This window comes from Zonotrichia leucophrys, chromosome 1 (assembly GCF_028769735.1).
Source record: "Zonotrichia leucophrys gambelii isolate GWCS_2022_RI chromosome 1, RI_Zleu_2.0, whole genome shotgun sequence".
Classification (NCBI taxonomy): domain Eukaryota; kingdom Metazoa; phylum Chordata; class Aves; order Passeriformes; family Passerellidae; genus Zonotrichia; species Zonotrichia leucophrys.
In genome coordinates this window covers 1,408,053-1,421,573 of record NC_088169.1, presented here as the reverse complement: position 1 = coordinate 1,421,573, position 13,521 = coordinate 1,408,053, and positions in this window count along the sequence as shown.

Sequence of the window (13,521 nt, the reverse complement as noted above, 5' to 3'; positions counted from 1 at the left end):
GAGGGGACACTGTGACCTTTGGGATCCTGAGGGGGTCACTGTGACCTCTGGGATCCTGAGGGGGACACTGTGACCTTTGGGGTGCTGAGGGGACACTGTGACCTTTGGGGTCCTGAGGGGGTCACTGTGACCTCTGGGATCCTGAGGGGGACACTGTGACCTTTGGGGTGCTGAGGGGACACTGTGACCTCTGGGGTGCTGAGGGGACACTGTGACCTTTGGGGTTCTGAGAGGGACACTGTGACCTTTGGGATCCTCAGGGGGACACTGTGACCTTTGGGATCCTGAGAGTGTCACTGTGACCTCTGGGGTGCTGAGGGGTCACTGTGACCTTTGGGATCCTCATGGGGACACTGTGATCTCTGGGATCCTCATGGGGACACTGTGACCTTTGGGATGCTGAGGGGACACTGTGACCTTTGGGATCCTCAGGGGACACTGTGACCTCTGGGATCCTCATGGGGACACTGTGACCTCTGGGATCCTGAGGGGGACACTGACCTCTGGGTTCCTTAGGGGTCACTGTGACCTTTGGGGTCCCAAGGGGGACACTGTGACCTCTGGGGTGCTGAGGGGACACTGTGACCTTTGGGGTCCCAAGGGGGACACTGTGACCTCTGGGTTCCTTAGGGGTCACTGTGACCTCTGGGATCCTCAGGGGACACTGTGACCTTTGGGGTCCTCAGGGGGACACTGTGACCTTTGGGATCCTGAGGGGTCACTGTGACCTTTGGGGTCCTCAGGGGGACACTGTGACCTCTGGAGTGCTGAGGGGACACTGTGACCTTTGGGGTCCTATGGGGACACTGTGACCTTTGGGGTGCTATGGGGACACTGTGACCTTTGGGGTCCTGAGGGGGACACTGTGACCTTTGGAGTTGCTGGGTTTGGGTTCCCAGGGCTGCCATGCTGGGGGAGCTGCTCAGGCCTGGCTGGGAATGACCCCGGTGTCCCCAGCCCAGCCAGGGCTGTCCCCCTGCACCAGGAGCAGCTTTGGGCTCTTCTCTACTTGAAGCTGTGAGCTGGGCACCCCTGCCTGCTCCAGCAGAGTTCTGTGTGGGGTCATCCCACAGCGTTTACACGGCCAGGGGAGCCCATGCTGGGCACAGTCCTGTGGCATTGCCACCAGGGCCAGAGCTACCGGTGCCAAGGGAGCAAGAGGTGCAGCAGTGAGGAGCCTGCGGTTCCTCAGGAGGTTCCTCATGGGGTTTCTCAGGAGGTTCCTCACGGGGTTCCTCACGGGGTTCCTCGGGAGGTTCCTCAGGGGGTTCCTCACAGGTTTCCTCACGGGGTTCCTCATGGGGTTCCTCAGGAGGTTCCTCAGGAGGTTCCTCACGGGGTTCCTCAGGTGGTTCCTCAGGATGTTCCTCACGGGGTTCCTCAGGATGTTCCTCACAGGATTCCTCACGGGGTTCCTCAGGAGGTTCCTCACAGGGTTCCTGAGGAGGTTCCTCAGGAGGTTCCTCACGGGGATCCTTGGGAGGTTCCTCAGGGGGTTCCTCATGGGGTTCCTTGGGAGGTTCCTCAGGAGGTTCCTCACGGGGTTTCTCAGGAGGTTCCTCACAGGGTTCCTCACAGAATTCCTCACGGGGTTCCTTGGGAGGTTCCTCACAGGATTCCTCAGGATGTTCCTCACGGGGTTCCTCAGGATGTTCCTCACAGGATTCCTCACGGGGTTCCTTGGGAGGTTCCTCACGGGGTTCCTCAGGTGGTTCCTCACGGGGTTCCTCAGGTGGTTCCTCACGGGGTTCCTCACAGGTTCCTCACAGGGTTCCTCACAGGGTTCCTCACAGGGTTCCTCACAGGGTTCCTCATGGGGTTCCTCATGGGGTTCCTCAGGGGGTTCCTCACAGGGTTCCTCACAGGGTTCCTCACGGGGTTCCTCAGGAGGTTCCTCACAGGGTTCCTCACAGGGTTCCTCACAGGGTTCCTCACGGGGTTCCTCAGGTGGTTCCTCACGGGGTTCCTCACAGGATTCCTCAGGAGGTTCCTCACAGGGTTCCTCACAGGGTTCCTCAGGGGGTTCCTCACAGGGTTCCTCAGGAGGTTCCTCACAGGGTTCCTCAGGAGGTTCCTCACAGGATTCCTCAGGAGGTTCCTCACAGGGTTCCTCACAGGGTTCCTCATGGGGTTCCTCAGGTGGTTCCTCACAGGGTTCCTCACAGGATTCCTCATGGGGTTCCTCACAGGATTCCTCATGGATGTGTCTGGGATGTTCCCAGTGCTTGTTCCATGTCTCACTGCCCATCCCTGGCAGTGCCCAGGCCAGCCTGGCACAGTGGGAGGGGTCCCTGCCATGGCAGGGGTGGGTTGGGATGAGCTTTGAGGGCTCTCCAAGCCCATTCTGGAGTTAGCAGGACCTGGTGGAATTTAGGAGATGCCTTTAGCAGAGGGCTGAGCTTGGCACTCAGAGCTTGCCCTGTTTTGCCAACAGACTTTTCCTTGGACAATCAGGATGTGCTGCAGTAGCATTTCAGTTTTCATATCCCATGTTTGCCATGCTGACTCCACTGTCTTCCAGAGGTATTTTTTTTTAAGTCTCTTATTTTTTTATAAAGAAACTGCTTTGGGGTCAGCTGTGTTTGAGCATCCCATGGACTGCTGTTGTTTGTTCTCTCTAGGAACTCTTGGTGTTTATATATCTTTTTTTTTTTTTTAATTTTGAAGATACTACCTAATTTTATAAATTTCCTATCCCTGTGTTCATTGAAGAACATAATAAATTTTGCACATTTGCTTCTTACCCCTCTCTTGGTTCTGTGTGTTTTTGGTGTAGTGACAGGGAAGCTGGGGATGCTTGGGAAGTTCCCATGAGGAGCTGTCCTTCCTGAAAAACCCCAGTGTGAAGGGTAGAATGGAATATCCCATACAAATTATATAGAAATTGAATTAATGGCATCATTTGGACAAAATTTAATTCATGGGAGGGATTTCACTGCCAGATTTTAAGCAAAGCACCCAGGAATGTTCCTGAAAGAGGCAGGATAATTCACAGACAGCCCCATTTCCCTCTGGAGTGCAGAACCAAATGGATCATAATGAATGGATATTTATTGTTATTATTATTTATTTTATGCTCTAAGTGTGCTTACAGAAAACCTTGTACCAGCTCTTTCCAGTGGGGCCCAGAAGCAGCAAAACCAGGACAGTGGGATGGAAAAACTCCTCGATTCAGTGGGTATTTAAATATCTAAAATGAATATGTAATAATAGTAGTAGTAGTAGTATTGATAGAAAATTTATGTTGTTTGTTTGTTTGTTTTAGTATCAAATATTTAAACTGAAAAATTAAGTTCCTAAATGCCCAAGTCAGCCTCATTCTGATTTTTCAGATGTATCCAGAAATACTGAGAAAAGGACTTGACCAGAATTTTACAGGTCACAGAACTCTTCATCTCGGAGTGTAATTAAATGGATTTGTTCAGTTCCAGGGTATTTCTGAGGAGTGTGGCCCTTGGGGTGGGTTCCTTCTCCTGGTTCAGGATATTCCCAACAAGATGAGCTTGGAGGTGAGCAGTTATATAATTCTGTGATTCCCTTCACTGAATTGATGCTGGTAATGTTGGAATCCTGGCAAATTCCCTGGGGAAAGCTGGATTGCTCTGTGTGGGAAATGCCTCAAACTGGGTGTTAGTGAAACCAGAACCACTTAATCCATGTTGATTTTGTGGGATAAATTCAATATCAGCTCCCAGCCCCAGTGGGGAGGGTGATGGAGCAAAAATTTGTGTCCTGGGATTGAGCTGAGAGAAACAAGGCTCACTCCTTAAAAGTTTTAAAGTTTAATAAGGGATATTAGGGACTTTTACAGCACTGTGAGGCACATCAGTTAGTTTAAAATAATTTCCTTACACACTTTTTCCTTGCATTGGTGAAATGCACGTTCATGAAGATTGTGCATATTCAAACATTCCTGTGAGTTTGCACGTTCTGGGAATTCTTTTGATTGGTCCTGACCCATCTTCTTCACGTCCTGCAGGTGAAATTTCTCTGTTTTATGTTCCCCCAAGGCCCCTGTTGTGTGCTTTGGCAGTTCTTGATAACCAAAGGTCAGTGGTAAATCCTTCCTTGCATTATTGTGTATTTTCTTTTCAATGTTATCTCACACAGACAGGATTCTCCACAAGTCCATGAAATCCACATGAGCTGCTTCCCAAATTATCTGAGTTACTCTCACCGTGAGTTACACAAATAAAAGCATTTAACATCACAATGCACAACACATAGTCTCTGTTTGAATATTTAGTGAAACCCTAAATGTGGAGTTTTCTGTTTGTTTATTTTTTTTTGTTAGGGTTGGGATTAAATGTATGAGATGGTATTTTAGTTTGGATTTAGATGTTTATTAGTTTTATCTATGTTAGAGTTTTATAAACTGTGAGTTTTATAGTACTTTATTTTAATACACTAAAAATGGAGTTGTATTTCTAGAAGATTTTTTAAGGATAAATTGTCTAATTGAGAAATGACACCTAAATTATTTTGAACTTTTAACTAACTACTTGTGGTCCACAATGTGGACTTATTTATTTAATTATTTTAAATTTTTATTTAATTATTTTTATTAATTAACATTTTATTTAATTATTTAAGTATGTTATTATTTTATTTAATCATATTTCTTTTTTATTTCATTAAATACCACCCAAACTCATGGAGAAGAACGTGAAGAAGAAGGACATGTCTCTGCTCTAAAACTTCTATCTTATTTTATACATATTATTATATTCTAAAACTTTAAACTCTAAATTTTCTACTATGTGGAATTACACACTTCTGTTTAAACTACACACCTATAATCTTCATTCTAACATAAAATTTTGGAAGCTTTCTCCATGGCCTCAAGTGAAATGTGGTGTTTTTTTGGGGTCAGTGCCTGTCAGCACAGAAAGTCTGAAATTCTCAGCACCCAGGGTTCCAACACCTAAATTATAATGTGTGTTTGTCACACCAAAATAGACAAGCTACACATTATTATATACATGAATATATTTATATATATTAATTATATATATTATTATAAATATTAAAGCAGTTCAAAGCGATCACAAACTGTACCATATCAAAATCGTTGTTATATTATAATTCATATATAAAGAATATAATTATTATTATAAATAAGAATTTGCAAAAGCCAGTGCATGACAGAGGAAGCCAACAGCTCCAGAGTTGTTTAGAATGGGCTGAGGGGCTCCAGCAGATTTTCCATGCTTGGTCCCATGACTTCTGCCTTGGCAATGGATCCTGGCATTGGCCTGAATTATTGTTAGGGTTTATTTAGTTACAGTTTATTTATCTGTTATTAGGATTTATTTATAATTGGTTAGGGTTTTATTTATTTATTATTAGGTTTTGTTTATTTATTTATAGTGTATTAGGTTTTATTTATTGGTTTTTTATGTATTTATTGTTGATTAGGCTTGATTTATTTCTTATTAGAATTTATTTATTTGCAATTGATTAAGTATTATTTATTTATTTCTTATTTGGGAGGTTATTTATTTTTAATGATTAGGTTTTATTTATTTATTATTAGGCTCTATTGTTTATTTTTATAATTGATTAGGACTTGCTTACTTATTAGAATTGATTGATTTATAACTTATTAGGGTTTCTTTGTTTATTATTAGGCTTTACTTATTTAGAATGGATTTGGTTTCATTTTTTATTAAGTTTTATTTAGAATTGATTAGCGTTTGTTTATTTCTTTATTAGGTTTTATTTGCTTATATTTGGTTAGGTTCTATTTATTTCTTTATTATTAGGATTTAGTTATTTAGAATAAATTAGGTTTTATTTATTGTTAGTTTCAAAAATTTGTTTCTTTAGAATTGATTGGGGTTTGTTTATTTATTATTATGGGGGTTTTGTTTATACTTGGTTAGGTTTTATTTCTTTATTAGTAGGCTTCATTTGTTTATTTAGAATTGATTATTTAATCAATTCTATTTATTTAATTATATATATTATATATATCTATTTATTATTATCTTTATTATATATATCATATCATATCATATCATATCATATCATATCATATCATATCATATATTATATTATATTATATTATATTATATTATATTATATTATATTATATATTATATCATTATCTATTTATTTATTTAATTATATATTATTAATTTTATTTATTTAGAATTGACTAGGTTTTATTTCTCTTTTATTACAGATTTTTATTCAGAGCCATATTGTTGATGGGGAATCCCAGATGAGAAATAGATAAATTTAAAAATAGATAAACAAATAAATAAATAATGGGTAAATAGATAATGAATAAATAGATAATTAATAGATAAATAGATAATTAATAGATAAATAAGATTGTATTAGAGAGTTCAGTGGGTGGTGAATCCATATGGGATTTGGGTGGCTCTTTTTTCAGTGGTGTTGAACCATCCCAGCACCACAGTAAATGCAAAATTCCTGTAATTGGTGGTTAGATCTCAATAAAAGCAACCCATGATGTGCTTAATGTGGCAGAGAACCAAAGAAACTGGGGCTGGACCATGATTTTTTAATGGGGACTCTTGGAAAACCATTTTGAACATTTAATTTTTATAAAAAATAGGTTTTCATTAAAAAATAAATTAGTTAAATGGTTATTGTTATGAGTTTTCTCTTTGCTGCAGTTCCTGGCAGAGAGTCCCAGAAATCCCATCGTGAGCCCCAAACCCAGCCCTGCTGCCTTGGGGGTGCCTTTTACCTGAGGCAGCAAAACCAGAACATTTCCTGCACAAAAAGGAGGCAGTGGCAGCTCTGCTTGGCTTTGGGAGCTGTTTCCCTTCCCTTCAGGGTGGATCCATCTCCAGCCAGGTATTTCTGGGAAAGTGAGGGAGTTCCTGCACACCTGTGCTGGTACCTGAGGCTTTCAGCTCCATTGGGTAAGAGTAAATTAAAAATCAGACCCATTCAAGTGCCTGAAAAAGTGATTCCACTGCATCCCTGGAGCCAAAACACGCCCAGGAAATCTCCTGCCTGGAAAGCTGCACAGTCTGGGGCACTTTGGGGACACATTTAGAGTCCCTTTTACCTCAGATCATATGTACTATATACTACACTATATACTATATATAGCTATTATTTATATTATATTGTATTATACACTACATGCTTATATTATTTGTATTATATGTACACATAAATATATTATTTATACACTTAAAGCATTGGGGCTGTGAATGTATAAATGGGATACAATCCCAACTGCCCTTCAGCTGGGGCTGGTGCATCCCTGCAGTGCTGGCTTGGCTCTTTCCCCTGGAAAATCTCTTCTGTCCTCTTGAAAATCTCTTCTTTCCCCTAAAAAATCTCTTATTTCCACTGGAAAATCTCATCTTTCCCCTAAAAAATCTCTTCTTTCCCCTTGAAAATCTCATCTTTCCACTGGAAAATCTCATCTTTCCCCTTGAAAATCTTTTTTCTCCCAGAGAATTTCATCTTTCCCCTAAAAAATATTTTCTTTGCCCTAGAAAATCTCTTTTTTCTCCTAAAAAATTCTCTTCTTTTGCCTGGAAAAGCTCTTCCTTCCCCTGCCTGCCTCCCCCACTATGTCTGGACTTGTTTATAAAAGCAGGAGTGTTCACCTCCTCTCACTTCTGCTGAGTTCCTTCACTGAGTCACAGTGAATTTCTTTTCACTCTTTCCCAGAAAAATGTCCTTTTTTGGGTGTTGGGGTTTTCACAGGGCCCTTGGTGGCCTCCTGGAGGCCCCTTCCCTTCCCTTCCCTTCCCTTCCCTTCCCTTCCCTTCCCTTCCCTTCCCTTCCCTTCCCTTCCCTTCCCTTCCCTTCCCTTCCCTTCCCTTCCCTTCCCTTCCCTTCCCTTCCCTTCCCTTCCCTTCTCCCTTCCCTTCCCTTCCCTTCCCTTCCCTTCCCTTCCCTTCCCTTCCCTTCCCTTCCCTTCCCTTCCCTTCCCTTCCCTTCCCTTCCCTTCCTCACAGGGGAGTTTCAGATCAAAGATTGGAAATCATTTTTCCAGGGTTTATTCAGGAACACCCACAGATATTCCCAGGGGGGTTTAACCTCATTTCTGTCCCTGGCTGAGTTTGGTGGCTCCTTTTTGTCAGCTTTGTTCCCAGCCCAGCCTCAGTGTGGGTGCCCAAAGCAGAGCTGGTGCTGCCCTGGCAGTTCCTGCAGGGGTCAGGATTTCCTGGAGCTCCCTTGGTTTATCAGTGGAATCCCAAGGGTTGGATCTGCTCCCCAAGGGAACACCTGATGCACCCTGTGTGATCCCAAGGGTTGGATCTGTTCCCCAAGGGAACACCTGATGCACCCTGTGTGATCCCAAGGGTTGGATCTGCTCCCCAAGGGAACACCTGATGCACCCTGTGTGATCCCAAGGGTTGGGGGAACACCTGATGCACCCTGTGTGATCCCAAGGGTTGGATTGTCTGCCTATGCCTGTGTGATCCAAGTGGGAACACTGATGCCCTGTGTGATCCAGGTTGATCTGTCGACTGATGCCCGTGTATCCCAAGGATTCAGATCTGCTCCCCAAGGAACACCTGATGCTCCCTGTGTGATCCCAAGGGTTGGATCTGTTCTGCACCTGATGCACCCTGTGTGATCCCAAGGATTGGATCTGTTCTGCACCTGATGCTCCTGTGTGATCCCAAGGGTGGATCTGTCCCAGGAACACCTGATGCTCCCTGTGTGATCCCAAGGTGATCTGTCCCCAAGGAAACCTGATGCCCCTGTGTGATCCAAGGGTCGGATCTGTTCTGCACCTGATGAAGTTTCTGGCAGCTGCTGGCCTGGGCTGTTCTGGAAGGGCTGGGACAGTGGCACCTCAGCTCTGCCAGGGCCCTCCAACCAGGCACTTACACAAACCCCACATTTTTTATTGGTTTTTTAAACAATTTATATCAAACCCAGGGAAAAAAAATCAAATAATCCCACTTTTTAGTAGAGAAGAATGGATTCCCACTGACATTTCAGAGGGAGATGAGGAGGGAATTGTTCCCTGGCAGGGTGGGCAGGCCCTGGCACAGGGTGCCCAGAGCAGCTGGGGCTGCCCCTGCATCCCTGGCAGTGCCCAAGGCCAGGCTGGGCACTGGGACAGTGGGAGCTGTCCCTGCCATGGCAGGGGTGGCACTGGAAGATCTTTATTAAGGTCCCTCCCAACCCAATCCAGATTTTTAATCCTTTTCTCTGATTCCCTCTGCCTTCCCCCTGTGATTTGAGTTCCATGCCCTCAGGACTCACTCCCTGTGTCCAGGTTCCTTCCAGAACCTTCCCTGGCAGGGATCCCTGTGCAAACCCAGCTGGGAATGGTCCCAGTGCCAGAGAGCAGGGCTGGGTGGGATTTGGCCATGAGGAATTGTTCCCTGGCAGGGTGGGCAGGGCTGGGATGGAATTCCATCCCTGGCAGTGCCCAAGGCCAGGCTGGACACTGGGACAGTGGGAGGTGTCCCTGCCATGGCAGGGGTGGGAATGGATAAGTTTTGGGGTCCCTCCCAACCCAAACCAGTCTGGGATTCTGGGATTCCCCCTCAATGTCAGCATTTGAGGAACTGCCTTTCCTGGGCCACTGTGATCTCTCTGTTCCTACAGCTCTTTGCCACTCAGTGTCATGCCCGGACACCCAGAACCCAGGATGAGTTTCATCCCCAGACAAGCCTGTTCTCAGAAGGGCTGGCCAGGCTGACAAGTCCATTCCTGGCAGACTGGGGTGTTTATCTCTCACATGAGTGGAGCTCTGTTTACTGGGCTCATGGAAACTGCTGTGATCAGGCACTGCCTGCCTGCACTTCCTCTGTCTCTGTCTGCAGAGACTCGATTTCACCACTATTTACTGTAAGTGAATCACTAAATCTTTTTTTTTTTTTTTTAACTTTAACACAATTTTTTTTTTTTTTTACTTTGAGCCTCACAACATGGTGAAGTGCACACACACAATGAGCCCAAAGGCTCTGAATTCAGCAGCAGCCCCAAAATCCTGCTGTGGGTCAGAAGACAGAACATTCCCACACAACCCAGGGAGGGAGGAGCTGCTGTTTTCTCCCTCATCTCTTTGTGACCTCTCCCTTTTCCAGGCACAAGCTGTGTCACCTGAGCCTGGGGAAATCGCAGAATGCCAGGCTGGGTTGGGCTGGAAAGCACCTGAAAAATCATCCATAAAAACCCAAATCTCTTCCCAGGGTGATGCAATTTCCTTTAACCCTCTGTAGGAGAGACACCTAAAGGGGCTCCAGGAGAGGGGCTGGGGACGAGGCATGGAGGGACAGACCCAGGGAATGGCTCCCAGTGCTGGAAATTGGGACCAAAACTGAGTTGGAGATGCCTCTTTACACATCTAGATAATTCCCATCTACCTCCAAGAGTCCCCAGCTGGCACATGAGGGTCCAGATCACCCCCAAACATCAGCAGAGCCCCCACAGCAGAGTTTGCAGTTGGGAGGGTTTGTGGCTGACCAGACCAATGTGGGTTTTCTGGAAGATTATTTTCCTTTTCGTGTCAGGCCACTATTGAACTACTCAATTCCGCTTCCCTTCCAGGAAGAAGGTTAAAAATCCAAGCAGCAAATACCAGGAGTGGCAAGGAATGAGGTCAGAGTTTGAAGAGCTTTTGATATAGTAAGTCTGGAATTTGTTTAAGGCTTTCTGAAGTGTAATTTGAATAGGACAGGGGATCCTTCCTGCTTTCCTTTCTTGTTTCAGTTTTCTGAGTTACCTTTGCACGAACAGAGGGATAATTGAGGAACACAGGGCAGGGGCTGATTTCTCTCCCAGACCACTGTGGTCCTAAAATTGTTCACACCCTGATCACTGCCTGATGTGGAACTGCCCCTGGGTCTGGAAATGGATTCATTTCCCCTCTTTCTGTGTTATTTTTGGGTACCTTCCTTATCTTTTTGTAGATTCAATTTTTTGTCAAGATTCTGTGCCAGAAATTTGGCTGCAGGAAAATCACAGGATCATTTCTCCCTCACTGTCTGATCTGGCATTGACTTTGCTTCCCTCTCCCTGGGCTCAAAGAGAAGAAAGCCAACACACAGAATTATCCCTAAACTCCTGTAGTTTCTGCAGATTTCCTGAATTAATGATATTATTTTGTTTTTTGATTGGATGTTGCATTAAACCAGCTCTCTCTTCCCTCTGTCTTCATTAAATCACTTTGTTCTCCCCATTCTCCTTAAGCTCCCAGTTTTAATAAATCATTCCCTCATCAACTGATGGTGGAAACCTCATCTTCCATTTTCTCACTTGGAGCTCCCTCCTCCCTGAGGGGCTCAGGAGAGTCATTTCTTGGGCTGTGATTTATCAGGAGAGTAATTTCTTGGGCTTTGCCTTATCAGGAGGCTCCAGATAAGACAGAGCTGGCCTGAAAGCTCTGCCTGGGCCGAAACCAAAACCCTGCCCAAGTTCCCTCTGCTTTGGCAAAGGGCAAGCAGACATGACAAGTTCTGGGATTTCTGTACTCAAATGTGTCCTTCAGCTGAAGGGAGGAGGGGAACCCCACTGCACAAGTCACAAGTCGAGTTTCTGCAATTTTGAGTTCCTCCACGCTTCTTTCATCGATCAAAGCCTCATTAATGAAGTGCCCTCTAATCAAAGAGCTCTCTGCAGGCTCTGTTCCTGTTCCTATTTAGAAACAGCAGAAGTGTCACAGCCTGTCCGTGTCCCTGAGTCACCCTGGGACTCCTGCCCTGCCCTGGGGATTACGGGATCCCTGTAATGAGTCAGGGATATAAAAATCATATAAATCATATAAATCATATAAATAATCCCCAGGTCAGCACAGATGGCTCCAGGGAGATGCAGGAGCCCTGGGGCAGTGTCACCTTCCCACGGTGTCGGGATCTCTGCTGCTCACAGTGACCCCGAGAAAAGTTCCAAAATCTCTTTTCCCAGCCTGGGGCTTGAAGGAGGAGTCAGGGCTCTTCATTTCTCGGTCTCAAGGTTGTTTATTTTATCTTATCTGTAAAAAATTTTCTCCTGTGTGACAGTGGTCACAAGGGTTGCAGGATGAAGAGAGAGGCGAGAATGTTGACTTCATGTTCAGAAGGCTTGATTTATTATTTTATGATATATATTACATTATGACTATACTAAAAGAAATAGAAGGAAAAGTTCTTAGAAGGCTAGCTAAGCTAAGAAGAGAAAAGAAATGAATAACAAAGAGCTGTGTCTCAGCAGAGAGTGAGACTCAGCTCTGCCGTGAGTGGTCAGTAAACCCAAACATCCACAGGAGACCAATCACAGATCTACCTGTTGCATTCCACAGCAGCAGATAACCATGGTTTACATTTTGTTGCCGAGGCCTCTCAGCTTCTCAAAAGGGAGAAAAATCCTAAAGAAAGGATTTTTCACAAAAGATGTCTGTGACACTGCTGCAGGACAGTCCAGGCACTCTGCCTGCCCCCAGGGCGGTGTTATGTCTTTATACTAAAAACTAAGTGTACCATATTTACAATTCCTTCCCAATACCTATCACCTGTGTTAGACAGTGAGCTTCTACTCTAAACCAATCTGTAAGAGCCACCATCACAGCAGAAGATGGAAGCCAAGAAGAAGAAGGAGAAAGGCTGGACATGCCCAGATCCCTCCATCTTGCCCCTTGAACCCCCATTCCAAAAACCCCAAAATCCACCCTTCCACCCCGTGATAACTTCACTGTCATTGTACTTAAACTGTCGTGGCCTGCTGATCTTCATCTAAGGTTGGTAACTTGCTCCAGGGTCACAATCAAACCCACAGGGGCATTGTGGGCTCTGTGCCAGGGTCTCTGAGCCCCCTGGCAGGGTCTGGGCTGCTCAGGACAGACAGAGGGATGTCCTGGGTTCTGACACCACGGGTCCGGGACAGCTCGGGGCAGCAGGCTCAGACTGTGCTTGTGCTCCTTTCTGCCGTTCATCCGCTGGGTCGGGGTTAGAGGCTGTGAGATGCTCACCTGTGTTATCGCTGCCCCGCCCTGCAAACGCCCCGAGAGCCCGGGGCCAAGGGACAGGCAGAAATCTTCCCCCGGATGGAGAGAGAGCTGAACTGCAGCGAAATGCAGTGATTCACCCATCGGGAACCCGAGCTCCTGCTGCTCCTCCTGGCCCTCTCCCCTGCTCGGAAATGCCGTGGCAGCGCTGCCAGCTCTGCTCAGGCACCCAAACATCATCTGCACTCGTCAGAGCTCTTTGAAGCACCCTTAGCTATAGTGGATGTTTTTGCTGCCAAAGAAGGAGGAAGAATGAGGGAGACTCCGTCTTGCCAGAAGGCTAATTAATTACTTTATTATACTATCTTATTCTATACTATATTACATTACATTACATCTAAACTGAGTCTGCCAAGCACTCAACTGCACAGAAGTGCCCAGAATCTGTGACTGCCACTCAACAGTCCTGACAGACAGACAGACACACACACACAGACACACCTGGCCCTGACAGGCCAAGGAAACAAAACCCCATCACTGTGGGTAAACAATCTCCATGTTGCGCTCTGCTTTTGCACAAACACAGGCACAGCAAATGAGATAAGAATTGTTTTTCCCTTTCTCTGAGGTTCAGAGAA